This window comes from Gymnoscopelus braueri, assembly GCF_963280865.1.
Source record: "Gymnoscopelus braueri genome assembly, chromosome: 3".
NCBI lineage: Eukaryota > Metazoa > Chordata > Actinopteri > Myctophiformes > Myctophidae > Gymnoscopelus > Gymnoscopelus braueri.
In genome coordinates this window covers 8,154,737-8,166,904 of record NC_137612.1, presented here as the reverse complement: position 1 = coordinate 8,166,904, position 12,168 = coordinate 8,154,737, and the positions used below count along the sequence as shown (strand labels likewise).

At 42.1% G+C, this 12,168-nt stretch overlaps 1 protein-coding gene across 1 annotated transcript in view; it reads right to left on the bottom strand.

Annotated features, from left to right (window-relative positions):
* Positions 1 to 11,716, bottom strand: part of LOC308082504 (B-type lectin plumieribetin-like) — a 130,492-nt gene extending 118,776 nt beyond the window's left edge. Inside the window, exon 1 of the mRNA XM_080424264.1 lies at positions 11,706 to 11,716. The gene's annotated coding sequence lies outside the window, so the exon portion shown is untranslated. The remainder of the gene's footprint in view (positions 1 to 11,705) is intronic.
* Positions 11,717 to 12,168: the final 452 nt, after the last annotated feature.

Below are 12,168 nucleotides of genomic sequence, written 5' to 3'. Positions count from 1 at the left end.
GCCTAGGGCCTCTAATCCAGAGGCCTTTCTTACTCTCCTATTCTGCATAGAGGCCATCTATTATCTTTCTCTAGTTTTACATATAGGATTTCACCCCTGAATAGGAGGTTTCTGCACTATACAGGCTGGAAACTTCCTGAGTGCATTCATGCTTCCTTTAGCTTAGTTTAGTTTATTAGCACATTGTAATATAAAATAGAAACAGTAGAGTGCATATCAAAAGAAAACAAGTTATTGTGCAAGAAAAGGAAGAAGCCAGTAGGCTTATTTGAAATCCTTTCCTTAATGGAAGAGGTCATTAAATAGCATACAATAAAAGTTCAATAAGAACAATACAAAAGAATACAAGTTTACAAGGGGAGCAGCAGTGCAACAAAGAAATAAAAATAAATTTCTTTTATGGAGGAAAATAACAAGCCAGGGTGCCATATTGGCCAGAGAAAATTGGCATATTTATCCTTCTCTGATTTATTGCAACAACAATCTGTCCACATTCTGTTCCATTCACATTTTGTACAACACTGATGATGTGTCACTGATGATGACGTTTGTGCATCAGTAGATGTTTTTGTTTACTGTAAAAACTCTGGGAGTGTGACAACCAGGAACAGACTGGGGTGACGACCACGAAGAGCGTGGTGACATCTGGAGAGACAGAGGACGGCCGCGGAGAGACGGCGACCCGGGGTGGAGAGGGTTGGCAGCCCAAACCACTTCTTCCGAAGAAACCTGCAAGGAGGGTTTAATCCATCAAGGCAGAATGAGATGTTCTTTCCCAGCAGCAATGATGACGACGCAACGCACAGAAGAACGCTCACTTCTGGTTAGACGAAGGAGGAGCCAGGCCCGGAGGCAACCCACAGTGCCTAGAGCCTCCATAGTGTCGCCAACACCTGCTGCTAACATCTAACATCTGCTAACAACACCAGCCACCCTAAGCCCCCAAGAGACAGTGGGGGCAGTAGCATACCACTTGGCAGTGGTGGAAAGTAACTAAGTACATGTACTCAAGTACTGTACAGTAGCCTACTTAAGTACAATTTTGAGGTATTTGTACTTTACTTGAGTGTTTCCAATTTCCAATACTTTTACTTCTACTCCATTACATCTCAGAGGTAAATATTGCACTTTTACTCCGCTACAATTATTTGAAAACTTTAGCACTAGTTACTTTGTAGATTTTGATTATTATTACAAAACATACATTACCCACTTCAGCCCTATATACATTTCGGCCATTTGAAAATAGCAGATCTACAAGCTCACAATGCGTCGCGATGCGATGCATTGTGAGCTTGTAGATCTGCTATTTTCCAAAGATTTTAATACATTTGAAAACTTGAAATGGGACATTCTGCAAGAGTACTTCTACTTTTGGTACTTCAAGTACATTTTGATGCCAATACTTCTGTACTTTTGCTCAAGTACATTTTGAATTCCGGACTTTTACTTGTAACAGAGTATTTCTATATTGCAGTATTGATACTTTTACTTAAGTAAAACATTTGAGTACTTTTTCCACCACTGCCACTTGGACACAGGCCGGGGAGGAGGGTGTCTGTTACAAGACCCGAAACACCCAGTGACTCCAGGAGACAACACTGTTTGACACATCATCAGTGTTTGTGTTGATAATCAGTTGGAGTGCTGGCTCTAAGAGGGAAGATGAAAAATTGTACAGCTGAAACCCTTTCTGAAACCATTACTCCAAACACAGTTTTTGGTCAACCTTTGCGAGAGACAGTCTTGACACTAAAGCTAAACCGTTGCTACAGAAATACTGCCAAGAGGGATCCTTCATTTCATGATGCCATTTGATTAGTTTGATTCCCCAGACCCTGGTATAGAGTTCTGTAGTTTTTAGTGTTACAGAAATACTGCCCAGAGAGATCCTTCATTTCATGATGCCGTTTGATTTGTTTGATTCCCCAGACCCTGGTATAGAGTTCTGTAGTATTTAGTGCATGCTGCTAGACACATCATTCAAACGCTACAGTAAAATCTGAAGTGTTAACTGGAATTGTAAAAATGTACAGTTAAATTTTTTTATACTTTCAGAGTTTTCTTTATGCCTGAAGGTCATCAGTGACCGAAACGTTGCTTCTCTCTCAAAAAATGTGCTCCTGTACCGGGCAGCGGGCAGTTTGGCAGTGTGCAGGCGTATTCTCTTATTATTGAGAGAGTTAAAGGGATAGTTCACCCCCAAAATGACCGGCAGCGGTTCCGGTAGGAGACACAAAGAGTGTCCTTTGTGTCTCCTACCGGAACCGCTGCCTACCGGTCCGCTGGTTGAGGAATGCAACAAAAACTAAAACATATTCATGAATTCAAGTGTCCATGGGGTGACTAATCCATAGAAACATATTTTTTTTGGGGGTGAACTATACCTTTAAATGAACACTTGTTCTCCATGTGGTATCACTCTTGGCTGTTGTGTGTTCATACAACTCAATCAAATCCTTTAATCTCTAGGGGGCCGATATGCATTGATGTCGGGCGCATGTCCATAATTGGCCTGTCCACCACAGACACACAACTATAACTTGAACTTTATATAGAAGATTAAATAAAGCATCTACATGATCATACATTAACTTGACGTATAAAACCCAAGGCATTTCAGGGCATGATTAGTTGTTTCAGCACCGACAACTTGCAGTCATGGTTTCTCTGTGATGATGCCTGTACAAAATAATATTTTCTCAAAGAAGACATTGTTTTGCGAGACGAGAAAAGGACGGACAACTAGGGGGATAACTGCATCACAGTTCTCCAGCTGGAACCGGACCAGAGGCAATGCAATTATGCTGCTCATGCACCCCAACAAAATATTAAATTACACACGAATGCCCTTGTCTGACTGGATGCTGGGTGACGTGTCATCACAGAGTCTCTGTGTCTACCAACATGGACATCTTTCAAAGAGAGGTACTGCTTGAGAAAGTGACAAATAAAACCCTCTTGAATCCTATCCTGGAATGAAACCTTAGTTTTAAAAGATGTGCCTTTGAGATATGAGGTGTGCTCAGCAAAAAATAAATAAAAATGCAAGACTAAATTCAAAGATTACAGTGAGTAGGTAAGTTGCTTGCCAGTACGGATCACAGCTTGTCAGGTACAACTTGATAAGTTGGTTCTTCAATGGTAAACCCCCCCAAAATACCTCGAAATCATAGAGCTAAGTTGATGTCTGTGATGATGGGTATGTTTCAGTCAACATCAAGGACACAGTGATCTTGGATTTTGTTTTGAACATATAAATCAGGATTACATTCACATTCATTCTTAGAGAGTTTGATGTGTAGATGTGGAATCATGCTATTTGCAACTTCCTTACCACCTGTTTTACTCCAGTGTTGATTTCGTCGACTAAAACTATGAAGATTTTTTTCTTGTCGACTACCTTTTTGTCACTGACGAAAACTACATAAAAACTAAATAAAAACTAAGCTACGATGACTAAAACTAAGACTAAATATAGACAATTTCGTCAACAAATAAAAACTAGACTAAAATGTTAGTGAGGGACAGGGACTAGTGGAGAAGAGATCCAGTAGAACTAAAAGACAAGTCATTTTATGTTTGGTTGCACACGGGTGTTGTGCTCTGAAAATAGCAGATCTACAAGCTCACAACGCGTCGCTGCGCTAAAAGGATTATGGGATGAGAGGAAGATGAGATCAACGTTTGTGTGTTTGTTTACATGGTTGTCATGTTGGATACAGCATCAAATTCAAGCGGCGCAGGCAGGTGCTCTGAGTCTTTGATTAGACAGCGGTCTGTTATTGAGCCCATCGGTCATTATTCAGAAATAACACACCGCTGAATTCAGCGATTGACCAATCAGAATCAAGCATTCAACCAAGGCGTGTAATAAAACACAATAATTCATGTCATCAACAAATACAAAACCCTACTGTATACTGTATGTACAAAGAGTTTGTAGATCTGCTATTTTCAGCATGCAACCAAGTGTAAAATCAGCCATTACGACGCCATCACGGCACCGCCACAATACATTTTAGTCGACTAAATCAACTGTAGATTTAGTCGACTATAACCTTATGATATTTAGTCGACTAAAACTAGACAAAAACTAAAACATTTCAGATGACTAAAATATGACTAAAAGTTTAAACTAAATGAACTTTTATTCAAAAGACTATAACTAAAAACAAAATGTGTTTTTTTACTCGGTTTACATCACCAACACAAACAAACCTATTGACTTACAGATTAAAAACATATCTCCACTGCTATTTTATTAAATGTTTTGGTGCTGGGGCTACTTGTTTCTTTTGTTTGTATCCGTGATTGTGCCTTTAGAGAGTAGAATTAAGGAGACGCAGCTAGAAAACAAAAAGGGCTCATACTTTGCTCTAAAATTATTGTTTATAAATGATGCGTGGTAAATAATGCACTTGGGAGGAACATCATTTATATGAGAATAAATGAATAAACGTTTGTCGTTTTGTTCTTTTTAACCATTTGTATGCTGTTTTGCACTTGATGCTGTTACAAGCTTAAACGAAGTGGACAGCAACCAGAGGAAGTCCAGGACTGTTTTGTGTGCGTCATACTTTATTTGTTTTACCATCGTCCCTCCCATCAATACATGAGGTGTTTTAAAAATGTATCAGATGAATAAATAAAGTCACAATTATTTTTATCCCACAATTCTGAAACCCATTTTTTTCACCCAGTGCCAATGCCTAAGCTGTAATCCTGGGCGCTACTCTCCCTCTGTCAGCCTGGGGAGAGCCCCGAACTGAGCTCATGCTTCCTTCAACGCATCAGGAAAGAGCAGGCCGCTTCTTATCACCTGACAGGGGGGAGTTTGCCCGGTAGGACGTAGTACGTGGAAGGAACACGTTATTCCAACCTGTTCCTTTCCCCTCCATCAGGCGCCCCGGCTGACCAGGGGGAGGCAGTATAGAGAACAGGATTACTGCATGTTTTTTGTGAGGGTACCTACGCTACAGTAGGTGACACGGGGAGAACATGCAAACTCCACACAGAAAGGCCCTTTCGCCAACCCCACCTAGGGTATGGGCACTGATGACGCGGGGGAGAGACCACGCCCCCAGCGCCCACAGCATCCCCGGCGGGAATCGAACTCAGGACCTTCTAGCTGTGCAGGCGACAGCGCTACCGAGTGCTCCACCGTGCCCCCAAAGTCACAATTCTTAAAGATATTAAAGTATTGAACATTAGGATGATTAAAATGTTTAAGGTGTTAAATATCTACATTGTTCCCCAAGTGAATTGACAGCTAAATAGATTAAATCAGAATCCAATCCCCTTGAGGTCTGCTCCCTTGCTATTTAGATTCAATTAACAGGGATTTAAAGATGCTGTCTGCCCCACTGAACATCCTTATGGCTCTGCATGGACTGCTTTCCAACTCAATCTTCCCTAAATAGAAAGGCTGAAATTACTTTATAGTTTGTCTTGACCTAGAACTCTTACTCCTACAATTACATTCCCAAAGCTGAGATATGAGAGAGGTTATATTAAATATTTAAATTGTGAAGAAATAGATGAGCTAAACCACTCTAGGGGGGAAATTGCACCATAAAGTACTCGCATTTGAAGGAAAGTATATCTATCAAGTGCATGGTTCACCATTTTTAGAGGGTGTAATGGAAATTATACTTCACAGGTGATTCAGTTGTGGCTGCAACCCTATCGCCAGAGGAAACGTCATTGAACGTTTCCTCGACAGTCACACCCTTGATGTTGCCTTCAAGCCTGGTTGTTTTACAATACACTATATACTTCTCAGTGGTGTAAAGTAACTGAGAAGTAAGTACATTTACTCAAGTACTGTACTTAAGTACTTGAGTAAATGTACTTTTATTTGTAAATATGTAGATAACTTGTCTGGCCTTCTGTTGCTCTCTTGTTTTGATCTCCTTCCCACTTGCCCCCCACCCTCTTCTTCTCCCCCCCCCCCCCCCCTCTTCTTTCTATGGAAACTAACGTTGCGATGGGAACGATGTACAAAAAAGAATTTCACCCACTTTTTTACCTTGTAAACCTGTGATGTGACAATAAAACTGATTCTGATTCTGATTCTGATTCTGACTTAAGAAGAATTTTGAGGTATTTTTACTTCACTGGAGTATTTCCAATTTCCAATTTTCAGAACTTTTACTTTAACTCCACTACATCTCAGAGGCAAATATTATACTTTTACTCCACTAAAATAGCTCACTCTAAATAGCAACATAATTGCAACCTTTACCATTTAATAGCTTTCTGCATTCACACACACACACACACACTGACACACATGTGCAGACACGTGCACACACACGCACACTCAATACACAGACACTCGCACCCACACATTCAACTGCACTCAAGGTATTTGTGTTTGTCGTGTCTTATGTTTGATTATTATGTTTAACTACTTGTTTATTATTTTTAGGTGAGAACCTTTATAACCCTTTATGGGTTTCCTTTTCTCACCTGCACTTATTTCTGCATTGTTTTAATAATGTTACCTTTGTTCTGTTTTTTTATTGTGCGAATAAGAAAAAAACTGTTACGAATAGCGAGGTCATAAAAACGTAATAATTATATTAGGCTGCATGAGGTGAACAGGTTGAAGATTGACACCCTTGAAATCAACTAAAGATACTGTCTATATTAAGATAAGCTTCCAGGAATTTGCCTCTGTAAATCAGTTACAATGGAATTAAATTATCCCACACGGGGAAACACTGATACAGACAAGATATGACGCCGTTAGAATATGATCACTGAATTACACAGTGTGTGTAAAAATAAAATGGCTTAACTAAGGGTGTATCGTGATCCATGAACATTTTTATGGCACCTTGTACTGGGCTTTAATGCAATTTAACACAACACTGCTCAGAGGTTAGGCTATTATCTACAGAATAGTGTGAAACTAAGTCTGTGTCTCATGCAATGCCTTTATAGCTGAGCCCCCATCAAAATCAATCATGAGCGCTAAGGAGATGATGAGGTTTGCTTTAGCCCACAATTAACCTCTAGTCTGAGAGATTAGCACGGGGTTAGGCCAGGTTGTTCTGCATTTTCTCCCCACATTATTAAATGTCAATAGAGAACAGACGAAGTTTAACCCCAACAGAGAAGTCCTTGGCTGTCAGAAGCACTAAAGCACACACTCATTCATCATGCATGCACACAGCCTGGAGCACTGTGTGGCTCAAGACATTATAAAGCCTAATTTATACTCTGTAGATTCAACATGATTTATTTATTTGGCACATTCTTGTACAAGTACGCGGAGTGAAATGCTTTTTTCTTTTGTAATGGTAATATCAAGTTATGGACAATACAAATACAATATTAACCCAATTATACCTCCACCATCCTGATAGATAATCATACCCACACTGATAATCATACCCACTGGATTCATTGGATCATTATTTAGCCAGAACCAGTGGTGGAAAAAGTACTCACATGTGCTACTTAAGTTACTTAAAAGTATCAATACTGCAATGTAGAAATACTCTGTTGAAAGTAAAAGTCCAGAATTCAAATTGTACTTCAGTAAAAGTACAAAAGTATTGGTAATGGTATCAACATGTACTTACAGTAAAGTACCAAAAGCAAAAGTACTCATTATGCAGAATGTCCAATTTCTACAAGCTCACAATGCGTCGCATTGCGACACATTGTGAGTTTGTAGATATAATATTATATATATATATATATATATATATATATATAATGTAGTATAATATTTGCCTTCGAGATGTAGTGGAGCAGAAGTAAAAGTATTGGAGATTGGAAATACTCCAGTAAAGTACAAATACCTCAAACTTATACATAAGTACAGTACTTAAGTAAATGTACATAAGTAGTTACTTTCCACCACTATTACTTAGCCAGAACATCTTTCAAATCTGATATAAAGATTGTCCACAACAACACTGTGCCTGGTCCTGCATTAACTCTTGCTGAAGGCAGTTCCAGGTACAGCAGTGTTACGAAACCAAACAGTACTTTGAAATGTCTTGGGGAGGTTTCCAACGCTCCAATCCTCTCAGCTGCCTTCAGTCCTGCCAGATAGATTTAGCATGTTTTTTTTTTTCAGCAAGAGGCAGCTTTGAACCCTTTTAGACCGGGAACGCATCGGTGTCATTTTAAGATTTCTTTGGCTATTCATAAATAGCAGATCTACAAGCTCCTAGCACACATTTTCTAAAATAGCAAATCTACAAGCTCATAGTGTGGCACTCGGTGCCGTGCTATGAGCTTGTAGATCTGCTATTTTTGAATAACCAAAGAAATCTTAGAATGACAGATGAGTTCCCAGTCTTAATGGGTAAATCGACATTTAGAAGTTGTGCAACAGGATTCAATGGGATGGACATCTATAGGAGTCTTAGAAACTCTTAACCGCCCCCGTTAAGTGTATATTGATTTGTTTACATTGTCCCAAACTGTATCCCAGTCTAAATCTTGTCCCATGCTTTTATTCTTGATGAAGGAATATATTTCTGGGAACCCAACTTAAAATGGGACGACCCCCAGGGAACCCTATTATAGGCCTTACAGGCAGATCTCACTCTGAAATAGAAGAGAGAATACCGTATTGAGAGACAAGGTCAAGGTCTTTAAAGTCAAAGATATTATTTGTATATCCTCCCTATTTCGGTTAGTGAAAGGTTTCCTCCCCTATCGAGCTTGAGGACACCATTCAAGGTAATAGAGTACAGAAGTCCTGACGTCACTCGTTCATCCCCTGGTTCGTCTATGGAAATTCAGAACGGGGGTGGAAAACCGCGAACCAGGTAGGATGTGTAAATTACGTCAGACTTCGGTGCTCTATAGGGCGACCGAATAGAGTTCAATGGGGAAGAGGCGCCATGTTCTTTTCGGTTCCTCAAGCTCAACTCAACTCAAAAATGTTTATGGACTGAGGGCTCTTATATTAAATGGAAGGCTATTCCAGAGCCTCGGGGCAGCCGCAGCAACAAAAAAAAGCTAGTGGCTATTATTCCATACGACCAGTTGAAACTTTTGAGAGTTCTGTGGTCTTTTGCTTTGTTTCACAGTTTCAGCTGACGCTGCTGCATCTTGTATTCTATAGTGATGTGTCTCTTTTTCTTGTTTATTTTGTGTCTTATTTTGCTGTGTTTTCGCTGATGTTTTTTCTCTTACGTAGTGTATTTAGCTTTTTTAGATTTTCTGTGCAGCACTTTGGTAACTGTCATGTGAATGAATGTACTGAAAGTACAATTGTGTGTGTGTGTCTTTAAGACCAGACTGTATTGGGCGCGCATGCGCCGGAAGTAGTTCATTCCATGTATGCTACGAAAACAACACAGCTGTGTGTCTACGTGAGAAGCTAAATAAACACAACAACCTCTGCAGTTAAAGAACGTCGTCAAGAGTGTTTTATTATATCGGTCATAACCTGAACATGGTGTCAGAAGTAAACCGGTGAAGATGGCCAAGTTTAACCCTCCCGACAACTTTGATTTCACCCGCCCAGAACTGTGGCCGGAGTGGAGGCAACGGTTCCAGCGCTACCGGCTAGCCACAAAGCTAAACCAGGAGGATGGAGCTGTGCAGGTTAGCACGTTACTATATGCGCTCGGCAAGGAGGCTGAGCAAGTTTTCAACACGTTGCATTTCGAGGTAGGGGTGGACGATGAAGAAGGAGAGGACAATAATGACTATAACACTATGTTGGACAAATTGAATAATTATTTAATTCCGAAAGTGAACATTATCCACGAACGTGCTCGTTTTTACCTCCGCTCGCAAAAGAGGGGCGAGTCTGCGGAGGAATACATCCGGACGCTCTACGAGCTGGCCGAGACCTGCCAGTTTGGTCCGGTGAAGATCAAAAATATTCGGGATAAACTGGTGATAGGAATCCTGGATAAAGAGATGTCAGAGAAACTGCAATTAATGGCAGATCTGACGCTGGAGAAGGCCGTTGAGATGGTGAGACAGTCTGAGCAGATAAAGGGGCAAGTTAGCCAACAGGCTAAAGCTGGCTCGGGAGATGCAGCATTCCTCAGTGAGGTCGCACACAGTTGTTGTAACTGCGGAGATGCTACATTCCTGAGTGAGGTCAGACACAATGCGCGCGCTGCGCCTTTCCAACAAAACAGAGGACGGGGAAGGGCACGGGGCAGTGGCGGCTTCCAAGCAGCAGGGCATCGCGATGGTGGTGCTACAGAAACTAAGTGCTTCAGGTGTGGAAGGGACCACCCGAATAATGTGCAGTGTCCAGCCAGGCAGGCAAAATGCAGACACTGCCAGAAGATTGGGCACTTTGCCGTCGTGTGCCGCTCTGCAAGAGTGAATGAGCTGACAACAATGGAGCAGCAGGATGACAATTACAGTGAAGGACACTTCCTTGGTGAGATAAAAACAAAATACCTCTACATGACAGATTCCAATAGGCCATGGACTGTTAAACTGAACGTCTGTGAAACTCCTGTCACCTTCAAAATTGACACTGGTGCAGATGCCAGTGTGATTTCGGATGACACCTACCATCAGCTCAAACACCTGCCCCAGTTATCCAGTGACTACACAGCTTTTGACAGCCCCGGAGGTAGGCTTGAATGTCTAGGACTGTTCACTACCATATCCAAGTACAAAGGCCGGCAATATAAGTTCAACATCCATGTGATCAAGACAGCTAATGGCAGCAACCTGTTAGGCCGTAATGTTGCGTTGGCAATGGGACTAGTAAAGAGAGTGGAGGAGGTTCAGAGCACATTCGGGGCGGATCTGGGCCTCTTAAAAATAAAACCTGTGAAAATATGCCTGCGGGACGATGCTGTCCCATACAGCATTAACACAGCGAGGAGAGTGTCTGCTCCTCTGCTTCCCAAAGTCAAGACGGAGCTGGAGAGGATGCTCAAGTGCGGCGTCATAGAGGAGATCAGTGAGCCAACAGAGTGGTGTGCTCCCATAGTTCCAGTCCCCAAGAAAAGTGGTGAGGTGAGGATCTGTGTTGATCTAAAACGACTAAACACGGCTGTGAAGAGGGAGAGATTTGTTCTGCCCACCATAGATGACATATTGCCAAAGCTGGCAGAGTCTCGAGTGTTCTCCCTGCTCGACACGGCAAGCGGCTTCTGGCAAATTCCACTAGAGAGAGAAACAGCTAAACTGACCACATTCATCACCCCAGTGGGTAGATTCTTTTTCAAGCGGCTTCCTTTCGGGATCTCCAGTGCACCGGAGATCTTTCAGAGAGAAATGTCAGTGCTGTTCAGAGGCCAAGAGGGAGTAGAGGTGTACATGGACGACATCCTTGTCCATGGTACAGATGATAAGGAGCACGAGGAGAGACTCCAGAATGTTCTGCGTATCCTGGAGAGCGCAGGTCTAAAGCTCAATGACAAGTGCTTCCTGCGCCAAAAGCAGCTGAGCTACTTGGGGCATCGAATTGACAGTGAGGGCATCCAGCCTGACCCCTCAAAAGTAAGCGCCATCACAGAGCTACAGTCACCAAGTGACGTGCCGGGCTTAAGAAGGTTCCTAGGCATGGTCCATTATCTCGGGCGCTTCTTGCCTAACTTATCAGAAGTGATAAAGCCACTCAACGACCTGCTGAAGTGCGAGGCTGTGTGGATATGGGACGCAGCACAAGACAACGCATTCTGCAAGGTAAAGCAACTCCTCTCCACCGCACCTACACTAGCATTCTATGATGTAAACAAACCTACAATAGTGAGTTCAGATGCAAGCAGCTACGGGCTGGGCAGCGTACTGCTACAGAGACACTCAGATGGACTGAAACCAGTAGCATTCTGTTCAAGGACACTAACTGATGCTGAGAAGCGCTACGCGCAAATAGAGAAGGAGTGTCTAGCTGCTGTCTGGGCCTGTGAAAGATTTTCCACTTACCTTTATGGCCTAGACAGCTTCACAGTCCATACAGACCACAAACCGCTGGTCCCTCTGATCAACAACAAGGACCTCCATAAAGTTCCCCTGCGGTGCCAACGATTGCTGATGCGTCTGATGAAGTACAACCCCATTGCAGAGTACGTGCCTGGGAAAACACTGACAGTAGCTGACACACTTTCCAGGCAGCCGTTATCTGTAATTCCGAGTGAAGTGTCTGAATTAACCTCTGATGTTTCAGTGTTCGAGGACGCAGCTCATGCAGCGTGGCCAGTGTCACCATCC